Source organism: Hyaena hyaena, unplaced genomic scaffold, assembly GCF_003009895.1.
Source record: "Hyaena hyaena isolate Hyena2069 unplaced genomic scaffold, ASM300989v1 scaffold_461, whole genome shotgun sequence".
NCBI classification, from domain to species: domain Eukaryota; kingdom Metazoa; phylum Chordata; class Mammalia; order Carnivora; family Hyaenidae; genus Hyaena; species Hyaena hyaena.
The window spans coordinates 934,922-951,068 of record NW_024081095.1 but is presented as its reverse complement, the minus strand read 5'-3'; the positions used below and the strand labels follow the sequence as shown (position 1 = coordinate 951,068).

Below are 16,147 nucleotides of genomic sequence, written 5' to 3'. Positions count from 1 at the left end.
TGCGCTGATATTTTCCTCCTAGAGTAGAAAGCAGCCTATGCCTCCCAGAAGGTCACATAAAATAGAGAATTCCCAGACTATAAGGAGGGATCATGTGCTAGGTAGCTAATAAAGATAACAAAAGTCCATTATAGAAATAAAATATTTTTCTCAGGCAAGTATTCAGAGTTATGAAATTTGGTCCACTTATTTACTTCACTCTGAAACTCAGAAGTTTATCTTGAAAAGAAGACCCTGAAATTAACATGTATGTACAACATAGAAAATACATCCACAGCCACTCTCTTCTTTCCAGTTTCTTTCCTTCAGAAACCATCTTAGAAGTCCCCAACATTTCTTCAAATTAAGATTGATCCTAAATCATTCCCTTCTTCTGATAAAATCATCATTTTCCCACTGCAGTGAGAGTGCATTGTATGTATGTATTGTATGTATGTAATCCTACACTTTCAGCTTACATTCCCTCAGCCCAGTCCTGTGATTCTAGTAGAGCTGAGCTGCCCTTCATACCCCTATATTCCTTTTAATGCCAATGAGACCCAGGCCCAGCCAAGTTTAAAAACCCCTTTTCCCAGCCGCAGTGGTCTGATAGAGACATTGTCAAACTTTAATATGCACACCAACCAACTAGGGATCTTTTAATATGCAGATTCTGACTCTGCAGGGTGTGGGCGGGAGAGTCTGCATTTCTAAGAAGCTCACAGATAAAGCCTCTGCTGCTATGGTGTAGACAACACTGGGAGTAGCAAGGACCTAGATGTCTCCCCCCAGGGTCTAGGGTTGTACACTAACCAAACCAGGCCAATCAACATACAGAAAGCCAAGGGATGGCTGAGCAGCGCTCAAAAGAGAAGGAAGGACCATTTTGTTTCTTCTTCCAGCTAGCTGCACCTGATGCCAGTTCCTCCTCACTCCAGTCACACAGGCTGGTAAGTCAACTTTTTTTAAAATAAGGCTGAATTGGATTTCTTCAACTGCAACCAAAAGAATACATAGAATATAAACTCTCTTTAGATCTCATCTGACATTGCCCAAGATGTTTTGAACAAGTACTTGTAATGCAATCAATCTACCTACCTTAAAGAATTTTGAATTCTGATTCATGATTAAAAGAAATAACTGGGAACAAATAGGTAATTACATGTTTGAAAGTCACTTATTTTTCTATCCTATTAATCATTATCTAAGTAAAGCTAAATATAATACTTTTAAGGCTTCTCTTTGATCAACTGAGTAAAAATATGGTTTTCATTTAATAATTTTATTTCTACTGTCCTGGCTGCCTGTGTTTCCTGCTGACTTCTCCATGAACACGGGGTACAACACAGCTCCAGTGTGTTGTGGGAAACAGACATTTGTAGAGCTAAATTGGTCCCCTAAAAAACATGCTGTTGGGCTTTAAAATCACACCAAGTTCATATGTGTCTACAAACTACACTTTTCCACAAAAGTGTAAACTACTTGTTATTAATTCTTGTTAAAAATAAGTTTAGGTCATCATGCATGTTTAAAATTAGGCTGTTAACTGCACTGTGGACTAAGTTAGTCATCCTTTATTCTATTCACATGGCATAAATTATTAATAACCCTCAGAGAATAGATGGGTAGCAATTCTGAAGACAAGGTTAAGTAAACACTTGGAGAAGTCTTCTAGTGAAAAATGACTCATTGTTCTGAGAGGTGCTAATATCATAGTTCTCTGAAACAAGTAGAACAGATATTCGCATTACAAGTACACACAGTAATCAGCAAATCCACAATGCATGGTTGTTACCCTTTTGTTAGAGCAATTTATATTTAGTCCAAGCAACAGTTTGTCAAAACTGTCATTCTGTAAAACTAGGAGAAATCAAAATAGCAAACCAACTTTACCAGGTCAGCTCTTACTCACAGCTTTATATGCCTCTTCCTCTGGAGGCCTGGTCTGTTCCTTCGGGCCCACGTGAGGTGCTCTTCACAGGGGCCCATGGCATCCACAGAACCCCCTCATCCGCAGAACCACACCACACCTGTTCCCTTTTCTGAATTTCTCACTTCCTTTTCCTACAATCCTCTGCATAGTTAAGTATTTAGTCAGTGTTTTAAATATCTGTTTACTTCATGGACAAGAGAGTTGGCAGATGCTACTTTACAACCAATTTAATCCAAATGTAAACGGCACCTTATGTGTGTAAGTTGCTTACATAATGCTGATATAATCTGCTTTGAAAAAAAATTCATACAGCATCAAGTTCCTTCTTTCTTTCTTCTTTTTTTTAATGTATTAACATGAAGGGGACCTGGGTGGCTCAGTCAGTTGACCATTAACTCTTGATTTCAGCTGAGATCATGATCTCACAGTTTGCGGGATCAAGCCCTGCATCAGTCTGTGCACTGACAGCTCGGAGCCTGGTTGGGATTCTCTCTCTCTGTTTCTCTGTCCTTATCCCACTTACTCTCTCTCTCTTTCTCTCTCTCTCTCTCTCTCTCTGTCTGTCTCCCTCTATTTCCAAATGAATGAGCATTTAAAATTTTTTTTAAAATGTATTAACATGAAAAGTTTGTTTTTCCCATATAAAATAAAGCTATCCAATACTGTTGAATTTAGCTAAAAAAACAAAACAAACAAACAAAATTATGGGTGTTGTGCTTGCCTTCTAAAACCTTCAAGTACAAAGTCATAACCACGGGTTTAATACTGTCAATGAAGTAAACAGATAAGTACCTTACATGCCGACCCAACTTAAAAGAACTTGTGTTTTTTCTGTCATGAATTATATCAACAACTACCACTAGGGGGTGCTTCTTCTCTTCGTATTCACAGTGAACATACTGCTGCACTGAAGGCACATACAGCTATACCCATAAGCTAGTATTTCCGTTCTTCTTCGTATGTACAGGTTAATTTATCCCCAAATTTTATATTAGCCCAACTATGGATATAATTGATATCTATAAAACAATAATTTCATTTATTTTTATTAAATATTCATCAATTTACTCACAAATGATCATTTTTCTTGAGAGGCCTTAATTCTACATGTAATTTTTCTCCATTTTCATGGCTCTACTGACATGATAAATAAAAAATGTGTTCATAATCAAAAGTCATAAACTTTTTCACTCCAAAAATAGTAACAATTATGTATATGATTAAAGAAATTAAAAGGAAAAAATAATTTGGCAACTATCCTTAATTTAATGATGATTTCTCTAACTTTGTCAGTACACACTTAGTGTCTCAGTAACTTTTTCATGATGTTGCAGGCCAAAATAAATAGTCAAAGTTCTATTCATTAGCTAGTTAGATTTATCAACTTAAGAAGTATTTAGGTTCTAACAACTTAGTAACTATTTGGGAGAAAAATACATATAAACAGAAAGAAAAAAATATTTCATTCATTATTCCACACTTAGTTATTAATTATCAGTTGCTGTTTAACAAATTACCCCCAAAATTTAGTGGCTTACAAAACAAGTACAGTTGATCCTTGAACACAGGGGCTAGGGATATAGGCCCCTTACATAATCAAAAGGCCACATATTAATTTTTGACTTTCCCAAAACTTAACCAGTAATAGCCTACTGCTGACCAGAAGCCTTACCAATTATGTAGTTTATTAACACATATTTTGAATGTTATATTGCAGTCTTACAATAAAGTAAGCCAGAGTAAAGAAAACATCAGTAGGAAAGTCATAAGAGAAACAACATTTACAGTACTGTACTGCATCAGAGAAAAAGCCATATACAAGTGGATTCACGCAGTTCAAACCTGAGTTGTTCAAGAGTCAACTGTATTTATCTTCTAATTGTTTCTGTGGGTCAGGAATTTGGGAGGGGCTCACCTGGGTGGCTGTGTCTCAGAATCTCTCCTGAGGTTACAGTCAGGATGTCAAGTTGGGCTGGAAGGTCCACTTCCAACATGGCTCATTCACATGACTATTGGCAGAAAGCTTCTGTTCCCTGTTGGGATTTTGCCATGGGGGCACCTTCATAGGGCTGCTTTTAGTGTCTTCACAATGGGGCTGCTGGCTTCCTCAGAAACAAGTGATCCAAGGGAGAAAGCAAGCAGTGGTTTGCAATGCCTTTTATGACACAGATTTGGAAGCCACACACCATATCACTCTTGCCATATTTGATTTTTTAGAAGCAAGTAACTGAATCCAGCCCATATTCAAGTGAGGAAAATTAGGGGTGCCTTGGTGGCTCAGTCAGTTAAGTGTCTGACTTCAGCTCAGGTCATGATCTCACAGTTGGTGGGTTCGAGCCCCGCATCAGGCTCTGTGCTGACAGCTAGCTCGGAGCCTGTTTCAGATTCTGTATCTCCCTCTCTCTCTGATCCTCCCCTGCTCACGCTGTCTCTCTCTCTCTCTCAGAAATAAATAAAACATTTAAAAAAAATTTTTAAGTGAGAAAAATTAGTCTCCATCTCTTAGAAGAAAAACTATCAGATAATTTTGGACACATTTTATAATCACTATACTTACCAGTGAGGTCCATGTACCTGTTGGGCACTATACTGGTTAATTTCTGTGTCAACTTGACAGGTCTAAGGGATGTCCAAAGAGCTGGTGAAACATTATTTCTGGGTGTGTCTCTGACAGTTTTTCTGGAAGAGATTAGCATTTAAATCTGTAGATTAGTAAAAAAGAGTGCGCTCCCCAGTTCAGATGGGCATCATATAATCTGTTGAGGGCCTAAATAGAAGAAAAAGACAGAGGAAGGGCAAATTTGCTCTCCGTTCTCGGCTTGAGCTGGGATATCCACCTTCTCCTGTCTTCAGACATCAGCACTTTTGGTTCTTGGGTTTTAAGACTCAAAGTGTGATTTACACCATTGGCTCCTCTCATTCTCAGGCCTTCAGGTTTGGACTCAACCTCTATCACCAGATTTCTTGGGCTTCCAGCTTACAGACAGGCAGATCGTGAGATTATTTAGCTTACAAAATCACATGAGCCAGTCCCTCATACTATGTCCCTTTCTGTGTGTGTGTGTGTGTGTGTGTGTGTGTGTGTGTGTGTGTATCTAGCTAGCTAGCTAGCTATCCATCCATCCATCCATCCATCCTACTGACTCTGTTTCTCTGGAGAACCCTGACTAATCTAGGCACTGTACACTCAGACTTTGGAATCAGATTAGAAACCATAGCTTCATGGGGCACCTGGGAGGCTAAGTTGGTTAAGCTTCCGACTTTGGCTCAGGTCATGATCTCACATTTCGTGAGTTTGAGCTCCATGTTGGGCTCTGTGCTGACAGCTCAGAGCCTGGAGCCTGCTTCGGATTCTGTGTCTCCCTTTCTCTCTCTCTCTGCCCCTCCTCCACTGATCCTCTGTCTCTGTCTCTCTCTCAAAAATAAACACTTAACAATTAAAAAAAAAAAGAAACCATAGCCTCATTTCCTGTTCCACATTGATTTTCATGTGCCATCTGCTTTCTATCACAGTAACTTCAGAACATTCAGCTTCACAAAGATACGTCTGTTATAAAACCAATGTACCACAATCCAAGGTTGAAATTGTAAGCTACCTGAAGCTAGCAGTTCATTTGGTGGCCAACAGATGTTGCTGTATTTCCCTTGAAATTTTAAAACACGTCATATAGCTCCTGTGAGTTCACTGTAGCCCCACTGGACTGCCCCAGTGCACAATTAGGGAACGAGAGACTTAATGACCTTTTCCTCAGAGGTGAAAATTAAGGTTGAATGTATGTTTTAAAAAGCCCTTCTAAACATGTCAGTAGTTTCTCTATTTATTTCAAACAAATTATAAAAGAAAAATGAGGAGGTTATTTCTATCCATTGTATTGAAATAGAATGAAAGTTTTATCTTGTTATAAATGCATGTGGAATGTAAAAGCATTCCAAGAGCAGAATATTTTTCCTCTGCCCATTTTAGCCAAACGTCAGCTGTATATGAAGAAAAAGCAGTACAAGAATGAAAAACACAACACAAAAAGAGTTCAGTTTAAAAAATATCAGTATCCAAGAAATAATTTCTACCTTTTTTGAGTTAAAATTTTTTTTTAACTTTTATTTATTTTTGAGAGAAAAGAGAGACAGAACATGAGCAGAAGAGGGGCAAAGATGGGGCGCCTGGGTGGCTTAGTTGGTTAAGCATCCGACTTTTGCTTAGGTCATGATCTCACGGTTCGTGGGTTCGAGCCCCGCGTCGGGCTCTGTGCTGACTGCCAGCTCAGAGCCTGGAGCCTGTTTCAGTCTGTGACTCCCTGTCTCTCTGACCCTCCCCAGCTCATGCTCTCTCTCTCTCTCTCTCCTAGAGATAAATAAAACATTAAAAAAATAAAAATAAAATAAAATAAAAAAAGAAGAGGGGCAAAGAGACACATAAATCCAAAGCAGGCTCCGGGCTCTGAGCTGTCAGCACAGAACCTGACGTGGGGCTTGAACCCACAAACCATGAGGTTGGCCTCTGCCAAAGTTGGACACTTAGCTGACTGATCCACCAAGGCAGCCCCCTCTCCGGGAAAAAAAAAAAAAAAAAAAAAAAAAAACCACCTTTTAAAGATTCTTCTTTCCTAATATAATGGAATTTTAGAATTGGCCTGGAGTCTGTGCCAGATGATTGCACAGAACATCTATTTCCTCACCCTCAGGAAGTTAGTCTTCAATTCAAAGAAAGCTCAGGTGATTAAAGGTCTTCCTGTTAATTACAGCAGATAGAAAAACAAAAATAAAAAATTTAAAAAAAAAACATTTCTCTTTGCTCTTTCCTGAAACCTCACTAAAATAACCAAATAAAATTCTTTGAGGGCATAATCTCACTAAACCAGAGAAGAAAGAAAAGGTGATGATAGCAGACAATTACCGTCCACAAAATAGTGGAAGATGGAAAGCTGAAAACTTAGTCGTACATGGTGTATGTTTCAGCTTTCTCTGCTCTGCTAAGTACCTGGAGAAGAAAAATCCCAACTCTAAGCAAGTGGAGTCATGCCACAGATACTCAGAACATATCCATCAATAGAGGCACTAGGTTCGCAAGTAGGGCTGAAAACAGGAGAATTTGTTAAAAGTCTTTTTTTAATGTTTTATTTATTTTTGAGGGAGAGTGCACAAGCAGGGGAGAGGCAAAGAGAGGGGGACAGAGGATCTGAAGCAGACTGTGCTGACAGTAGAGGGTGTGATGTGGAGCTCAAACTCATGAACCATGAGAGGATGGCCTGAGGGGAAGTCAGACCAACTGAGCTACACAGGTAACTCTGTTAAAAGTCTTATTAAGGAGGGGTGCCTGGGTGGCTCAGTTGGTTAGGCGTCCGACTTCGGCTCAGGTCCTGATCTCACGGTTCATGGGTTTGAGCCCCGTGTCGGGCTCTGTGCTGACTGCCAGCTCAGAGCCTGGAGCCTGCTTCATATTCTGTGTCTCCCTCTCTCTCTCTGACCCTCCCCTGTTCATGCTGTCTCTCCTTCTCTCAGAAGTAAATAAAACATTAAAAAAAATTTTTTTTAAATGGTAGTCTGGAACAAAAGCTGTCAGTGTCTTCAGTCATAAAATGTGCAGAAATGGGGAAAAAAAAAGCCATGGAGAATCGCATAGCCATAGTAGAGTAAATTCTGGACATTGACCTAACCAAAAAATGTGACTTAAATATATTGGGAATGGAGAAGAATGGGAAGAGTGTGTTGAGAAAAGTGAAATCACATAAAAGACAATAAATCCTAATATTCTAAGTAGGAAATGGTTAGACAAAATGTAAACTAGAAAATGAAGAAAGAGAAGTAAAAGTGTGTTATCTTTTTAAAAGGAAAACAAAGTTTTGAATGTGGTATTGCCTCTGAGATATAGTTTTCATGGAATGGAAAAGTTGAAGCAAGTAACTGCTTTTTTCATCATAAGCTATTGGACATCTTAAACTATGTACACAATTATTTTCATAAAAGTTAAAATACAATGTAAAAAGAGAAAAAGAGATTTCCTGGAGCACAATAGTTTTGTTATAATCATTAGATTACATATTCAAGAAATTTCATTTGCCGGATCAAGAAGATGTGGTTTATCTATACCATGGAACACTACATGGCAATGAGAAACAATGAACTCTGGCCATGTGTAGCAACATGGATGGACCTTGAGGGTGTTATGCTGAGCGAAATCAGTCAGGCAGAGGAGGACAAATATCATATGCTTGCACGTATAGGAGGATTAGGAGGAACTTAACTGAGGAACAAGGGGGAGAAGAAGGGGGAAATGGTGGGGGAAAGGGAGAGAGGCAAACCATGAGAGACTCTTGAATGCTGACAAAAACAGGACTGATGGATGTGGGGGGGAGGGAGGATGGGCATGGAGGAGGGCACTTGTGGGGATGAGCACTGGGTGTTATGTGGAAACTAATTTGACAATAAACTATTTGTAAAAAAAAAAAGAAACACTTCTGATAACATCATTGATATTAAAAGATGTGAATTAAAAAAAAAACTTCAAAACAGTGAACACACATTGTATTCAGGAGTTTTGACTCTGTTCTAAATTCTAAATGAAAACATGTAGATGACTAAAACTATCTGCTATAAAAAAAAAAAAAAGAAAGAAATTTCATTTGCCTCTGAATGTCTCTAGATATCTAACAGGAATACAGGCACCTGATTTTTTTTAAAGTGGCTTTCAAAGCCAGCCCCCTTATCTTAAGGACCAGATATTCAGTGAAGGTCTATAGGACAACACCCTCAGCCCCAGTTGGTATGATTGGATTTCCACCCCACCGTTCACAGCGCTCAGTGATTACATGCCCTCCCCAAAGAACCGTGGAGAGAGAAAACCACCTCATTGCTGGTGTAGTGTCTGTAATAATCTCTCCCAGCTGCTCTGGGATGTATCCACAACAAAGGAAGCTTGACTTTGTGCAGGCCTCCAGGATGTTAACTCTCAGGAGGCCATCTATTCATGCCGGAAAATATGGACAGAAGCAAAGGTGGATGAAGGTAGAAAAAAGATGGTGTTGGGATTTTATAAAAAGTCAAGTGTTATCTCATTTAATCTCTTCTTTCAGGCATAGGTTATTGTGCTTAAAAAAAAAATCAAAAGTTATAGAAGTGTTGATAGAGGAAAGTAGAAGCTTCTGTGCCCAGTAGTAGGAGGGAATGAGTCAAGAAAGAGGAAGGCATAATGCAGGGAAAGGATATCAGTATAAGAAAGGGCTGAGGGATTTATTCAGATGACATAAAGTGGGATCCCAGAATGACAGCTGTGCGCTGGCATGGATGACATCCAGTGCCAATTTGAGTAGTTAAAAGGGTCAGGAAGAAATTTCCTCAGGTACAATATCATGGTTAGAATACCCCAGTAGCTGGCAAAGACTTTGTGTGGAATAGTGGTTTCTGAGCCGACCCATGCTCATAGTGAGAGTGGGAATTATTATTTATTACTTCAGACCAGCAGGCATAAATAAGGTGATGCACATTTGATATTAACAACAGAATATGCAAGAAAAATTAAGCATAACTTACTACATGGCAAACCTGTAGCTATTCCTTATAATAATTTGAAAACTGAATACTAATCAAACAAAATGATAAAATAACCGGAGTGGAAAGATGAGTGAGTGGATGAGGGTACATGGGTGTGATGGGGATGGGCGGGGGGGGGGGGGGGGGGGGGGGGGGGAAGAGAACTAAATCCTCATTTTGTACAGTAAGAACCTGACAGATAATGCATAAAACTGAAAAATCAAGAAGTAGCCAAATAAGCATGTTATTTAGAAATGAAAAGGTAAACACCAAATTCAGCTGCTAAATAATTGGTGAATGCAGTTTCCTTGGAGAAAAGAAGATGGGCAGAAAAGAAAAGGAATTGGTGTTTTTCATTATTATTTGCCTCTTTAAGTTTTACATATATATGTCTTTGATATAAATAAAAAGTAGAAGGCTTTTTTTTTTTTTTAAGAAAGAAGGGAAAGATGGAAGAGCGGAAGGAAAGAAGGGAGCAGTGTGTCTACTTTTCATCTGGTATGGCAAAAAATATTAATAGAAACATCAAATTCAAACTACACTTGGTAGTTCCTCTAAAGTATACTTATTTTGTTTCGGTAAGTTGCAGGTAAAGGGACAGACAAAACCTATAAAAGGAAGAACCCGCCCTTAATATTTACAGGAATAGGGGAACCAGGCAGGCTGAGATGATGTCCTGGCATGCCTTGGAAATGCGTGTTCAGAAATGAATTATTCACAGTATGTTTCCAAAGCCATAAATAGTGAGGTTTTTTTCAATTTTCTTAGCTGAGTTTTCAGTTACCAGCAGATGTTATTGAGCAATCTGGAAATAGAAATTGTAAAAATAAAGGGGAAAAAAAAGGTCTACCCACACCTTTTCTTTCATTGCTATGTTCTTGTGGTTGACACTAGTTCACTCTAACAGAGAGTGGCTTTTATAAAGACACCAACAGTCCAATTGTAATTTGATTTTCAGAAATATTAACCAACATGTTCTAATTAGAACCAAAGAAAATGTGGTGTAGATGACACCTTGTCATCACTGACTTCACTACCTCAGAAGTTTGGGGAAAGGTCAAGTTTTTATTTCTTTATTTATTATTTTATTTTTTTAAGTTTATTTATTTTGAGAAGGAGAGAGAGAGATTGTATGAGCAAGTGCAAGCAGGGGAGGGGCAGAGAGGAAGGAAGAGAGAGAATCTCAAGCAGACTCTGTACAGACAGAGCCCAACGTGGGGCTGGAACTCACAGACCATGAGATCGTGACCTGAGCTGAAACCAAGAGTCAAAGGTTTAACCAACTGAGCCACCCAGATGCCCTGGACATGTTTTCATTTCTATCAATGATGCATTTTGTACCCTGTCTGGAGGTTGTTTTTAGAAGTTGCTTCCAAGTGGATGTATAGTCCTGGGGCCCCCAAACCCTCTTGTTATAGATACCTACCTACTTTCTCACCTTCTCAAGTACATTTACTTATAAAACCATGAAAAATTGATAGGTACAATGAACTGGTACCAATTCCTAATAAAAATTGTCCATAACATTATTTTTAGCACTATTTTTAATAGAATTTCATTATAAAACATTACTGATTCAGCTCAAATCCTTGAAGTCAAAACTAGAAAAACAACCTAACACTGTCAACATCCTAAAGCATCCACCCCCTGCTTCTATTAGCACAGTGGAACCAACAGAGTAGGACAGAAAAAGATATACATCCAGAACTGATTTACTAGACTTACTAGAACTGACTTACTCCATGAGTGTCTTGCTATTTTTGGGATATTTAACCACTTTGAACCTAGCCTTTCTATAGGGAGACGAAAGAAGATAAGGTCTTCTTTACATATACTCTACCATAGTAAGTACCTTACTTAAGGAAGATACTGTCAAATACAAGTGCTCCCTTGCCTCTTAATTCTTGAAGGACAGGGAAAGAGTATGCCGGCTTTATGCCTACTTTTCCTTTTACATGACTAGGTTCAACACACTCTCCTCTTACTTGGGATTCAAGAAGAAATTAGACTATGAAAGACCTCCTTGTGAACTTGTATTCAGTTCTCTTTAGAGGATTTGTAAAATCAGATCAACTCTTGCTCTTTTACTCTTGAGTCTGGACTTCTTAAATCATTGAGAGAGATTGGTTTCTTTTTTCCTAGTGACACTGTCAAATCAAAGGCTAACCAGGGCCGACTAGATTGCCCTCTTGGGAAAGGGTCTCTTAAAGAGATTGCTTAATAACAGTAACCCACCGTCATTGATTTTCAGGAAGTTAGGAGGAAAGGCAATGAAGAAAAATAAAAAACCATAAGAGACATAGCGGTGGGAATAAAAATTTATCATAAATTAGCAGTTTGTAAGGAGGAATTCCTCATCTTTTCTCTTTGGGTATCATCTATAGTATGATCTTATGTTTGTGTATCCTACACTAAATGGAAAAATTTTAAAGGCTTTAAAAATAGATAACCCCAATGTGCAGACATAGAAACTGTTTACAGATGCCAAGAGCTTGACCAACATAGTACAGTTAGTTAGTAATGGATCCCATTTCTATCCATGCATTTTCTTCTTCATTCATGTATACAAATGTGTAAAAAACCTATATTTGTGTGTGCTGTAGAGTTATGTCGCTGTACTGTTGTGCTATTTAGGAATTAGATACCAGGCTTTTGATTTATTTTAAGGAACTCACAACAAAAGTCATGCTTTCTATTTAGGTGAGACAGTTTAACTGGTGAGCATTAAAGGAGGGGCTGGGTGCCTTGAGAATCCAAATAGAAAATAAGGAAATTATCTGACACCTTGTTGCTAACTCTAGAAATAAAAAACAAGACTGTTGCTTCCCTCCTTCATACTGTTCTTAGGTCCTTCTCTGAATGCAAAAATGTCAAAGATACTTTGCTAAAACCCAGAAAGCTGCTATGCAACCTACACATAAAATTATTTCTCTCTACCTTTAATCCTGAAGATCTAGAATTCTGCTATCTAACTAATAAGCATGCTGTGTCAGAAGGAAGGAGAATATAATAGTAGACATTTGAAACAACTGTCAATCTATTTTCACATCTTGTCACTGTTCCTTAGACACTCTGTGAAGATTTCTCAGAAATGAAACTGACTTACCATAAAATGTGTCTATTTTCCATTAAATCTTGCTTCAGTGGCTGAGGCACTGAAGTTACCAACATGTCATGGGTTCACCCTGCAGGAACACCACTTGGTCTTGTTATTCCAGAGAATGAACCGTGCATAAGAGAGGCCTTGGGGGAAGAGATTTTATTTGCATCAGTTATTTTGCACATTGCTTAAACTAGAGATGTTAGCAGTTCCTTGAAGAGAGCAGCATCAGTCAGACCCTTGGGAAATGGAACTTACCCTGTCACATGCTTGATAGAAACATGTCCTTTGAGACGGGTGTAGGGCAGGGCACAAGAAATCTGTTTTCAGCTTCCTTTCCAACCCCGGGCCTGGCAGAATGGCTCCTGCAAAGAAGGGTGGCGAGAAGAAGGGCCATTCTGCCATCAACGAGGTAGTGACCAGAGAATACACCATCAACATTCACAAGCGCATCCATGGAGTGGGGTTCAAGAAGCGTGACCCTTGGGCATTCAAAGAGATCCTGAAGTTTGCTATGAAGGAGGTGGGAACCCCAGATGAAGGAGATGGGAACCCCAGATGTGCACATTGACACCAGGCTCAAAAAAGGGGTCTGGGCCAAAGGAATAAGGAATGTTCCATACCGTATCCATGTGTGGTTGTCCAGAAAACGTAACGAGGATAAAGATTCACCAAACAAGCTCTATACGTTGGTGATCTATGTACCTGTCACCACTTTAAAAAATCTACAGACCATTAATGTGGATGAGAACTAATTGTTGATTGTCAAATAAAAGTATTTCTGCCTTTCAAAAAAGAAATCTGTTTTCAGAGCCTTAGTGGAATGGGTGAAGGCAGTAGAACACTTCATGTCCCAGTTAAAATTTCAGAGTTGCTGCATGCCCATCGTATGACTTTGTTGGAGCCCTTCAACCTTCAAAATTCACTTTCTTCATATATAGAATGGGCATGATACGACTAACTCAAGGAGTTATTATTGGAATAAACAACATATGGAAGGTCATCATTGCAGATGTGATCATCAGTATGTAGACATAAATGCCATCAATCTTAACAATCGTGATCCTGATGATTAGTTATTTTAATCCAGGCATTGCTGTTTACCAGCTGTATATCCTTGGGTGCAGAATTCTGAGTTTCAATTTCTTCCCGTAGAAAATCAGGAGAATCATATTTACCTTGCAAGGTTGTTCTAAGAACCAGAAATGGTGTGTGGAAAGTACCTAGTTCCCGTATCCAGACCAGCTCAAGTATATTCTTACAATAATTTGTTCTTGTTGTTTCCACTACCACTTATTTACATAACAATTTGTTTATGCTTGAACTAAGTCATGCTCTTCCTGATATGATAAATTTTATATACCAGTCCATCTAATAAATGTTTACTTAACAGATAGACAAGATTTCTGTTTCATAAGTGTCTGTTCCACCTCCTTTGGGCATAACTCCCCAAAAGGTTGTGGATGAAAGTCAAACCAGTATCCTCTACTATGAGCTGGTCTTATCAGAGCCACTGTGAAAGGGATGCACAAAAAATTCCCTGGCTTATAGAGAAATTTACTTTCAGCAAATTTGTCAAGGCAGAAAATACAACCAGGATTATAGTGTCTAAGGAACATTTTATTCCTTCTGGCCTCAACTTCCTGAGTGTCTATTGTCACATGCTGGTTTATCTGGAGAAGAAAAATGGGCTTTACTGAATAGCATTCTGGACTTATTAGTCATCTAGCCTGCACACTCGATACCAGAAAGTTGAGTCAATTATTAATCGGGCCCACATGGTTATAACACATCTTTTAAACCATACCAAAATGCACTCTTTTCAATTAAAAAAAAAAAAAGAAGAAGAGGGCAATTGAGAATACACAGCTCAAAATATGGAAGAACAACATGTAGTTTCTTCTGAAGTTCATGTAGGTTCTTATTTTTTTGACTCTGTGGTGCCAGCCTATCTGCTACCTCTTCCTACCAATTTAACCCTCTTTGGCAGCTGTTACCTAAAGATTCCACCATGAGAATTGAAGCTGTCTTTCTAGAGATCTCTCCAGGGACCTAAAAGCCCTACTCTTGAGTTGGGCTGATTTTTTTCCTCACAGACCAATGTTTCTAAATAAGATTTGTGAATTAGTTGATGAAGCTGAAACTCTCCTTCAGGGAAGTTAGGCCTCTTCACTAACTATTCCATGACATGTCAGTTTCATTGTCTTAGCCTGAGTTTCATCCCAAAAAAGAAGAGCCATGACAAGGTGGATGTAACTTGGGGGCAGTAATCCTAAGGAATAAGAGTGTGTTATCAAACTGCTCATTACTGAGCAAGTGGACCTTGATCCTGCTGGAGACTCTGAGATGCTGTGTAGAATATGTCAGAATTGTTCACCTATGGTTGAAAGATTGGATGATTTTTTTTTTTTTTGAAATCGTATTTTTATTGTCCGTCCATAGACCACAGAGTACACGTGTGAGCAACTCAACACTGTGAAAAGCAGCATCCAGAAAACTGCTCGCTGCCGAAGCAGCAGCTATAGTCTGGATCTCTCCCAGTCGTTCTCTTTTTCTGGATTGTTGCTTTTATTTTGCTTGAGTTCTTCTCTGAAATTATAAGTAAAGAGGCGTGGGTCTTCATCACACATTTTCCGGTACACATCACAGAGGCTTTTAAAATGGGAAACAGAGAGCTGGCTGGGTTGAAGGGTAGGGTCCACGTCCACCAACTAGCAGTTTCTCAGTGCTCTCCATGCGCTGAACTTCAGGGAATAACATTCCCAGGCCTCGATACCAGTATTTCCTGGTCAAGGATTGCCCATTGAGATGTCAGCATTTTCTCCCTTTGGGTTTGTCCATGCAGCATAATGGCCGAACGAGTTCCCACACGCATCTCCCCAGAGAGGTGACAAAGAGGCCAGGGCAGAAAGTAATAGCTTCACAGGGCAGCTAAGATGAGGTACAGTCAAGTTTCACCTGCCACTGCTGGTAGCCATAGCGATGACTGAAGAAAAAAGAGCTACTCTGAGGTAATATAAAGCAGGGCACAGAGGTGACCTAATTGCTTATGTGCCTGCAATGGCATGATTCATATTAAAAAGATTCTCTTCAATATTTTGGCAACTCTCACAAACTGTAAACAAACCTCATCACTTCCATTCTAAAGTCTGAACCCTGTTTTGATGAGAGATACAGTTCCTTCAATAGTTAGTGTGTATGTGTGTGTATTTAATGTTTGTTTATTTTTTGAGGGAGAGAGAGAGTAGAGAGGTGCAAGCAGGGGCAAGGCAGAGAGAGAAGGGGACAGAGGATCCAAAGAGGGCTCTATGCTGACACAGAGAGCCTGATGCAGGGCTTGAACTCACAAACCATGAGCTTATGACCTGAGCCAGAGTTGGATGCTTAACTGACTCAGCCACTCAGGTGCCCTAAGAGCTCATATATATTCTTAAAACCTCCCATTGAGCCACCTTATTTTCAAATCATACATTTTAAAAGTGAATATTTAAAAATATTAAAAATATTACAAAAAGAATAAAATATATCTTCCCCACAAGTAAAATATATCAACTACTCAGGGGAGACAGGATAAGACATAATTTTAGAGGTTGAGTGAAGCTAATAAA

At 39.0% G+C, this 16,147-nt stretch overlaps 1 long non-coding RNA gene and 1 pseudogene across 2 annotated transcripts in view; one reads left to right on the top strand and one right to left on the bottom strand.

The window, feature by feature from the left end:
* The window catches only part of LOC120246300, a 130,050-nt gene that overhangs the window by 12,109 nt on the left and 101,794 nt on the right, over positions 1 to 16,147 (bottom strand). The window contains exons 5-8 of one of the 2 annotated variants that reach the window (XR_005532006.1): positions 12,546 to 12,682; positions 4,487 to 4,591; positions 3,828 to 4,014; positions 460 to 974 (exon numbers count right to left, since the gene is read on the bottom strand). This is a non-coding gene — a long non-coding RNA (uncharacterized LOC120246300). Of the gene's footprint in view, positions 1 to 459; positions 975 to 3,827; positions 4,015 to 4,486; positions 4,592 to 12,545; positions 12,683 to 16,147 lie in introns of those variants that run through there. The other variant, XR_005532005.1, reaches the window with a different exon arrangement.
* On the top strand, positions 12,813 to 13,294 carry LOC120246299 (annotated as a pseudogene).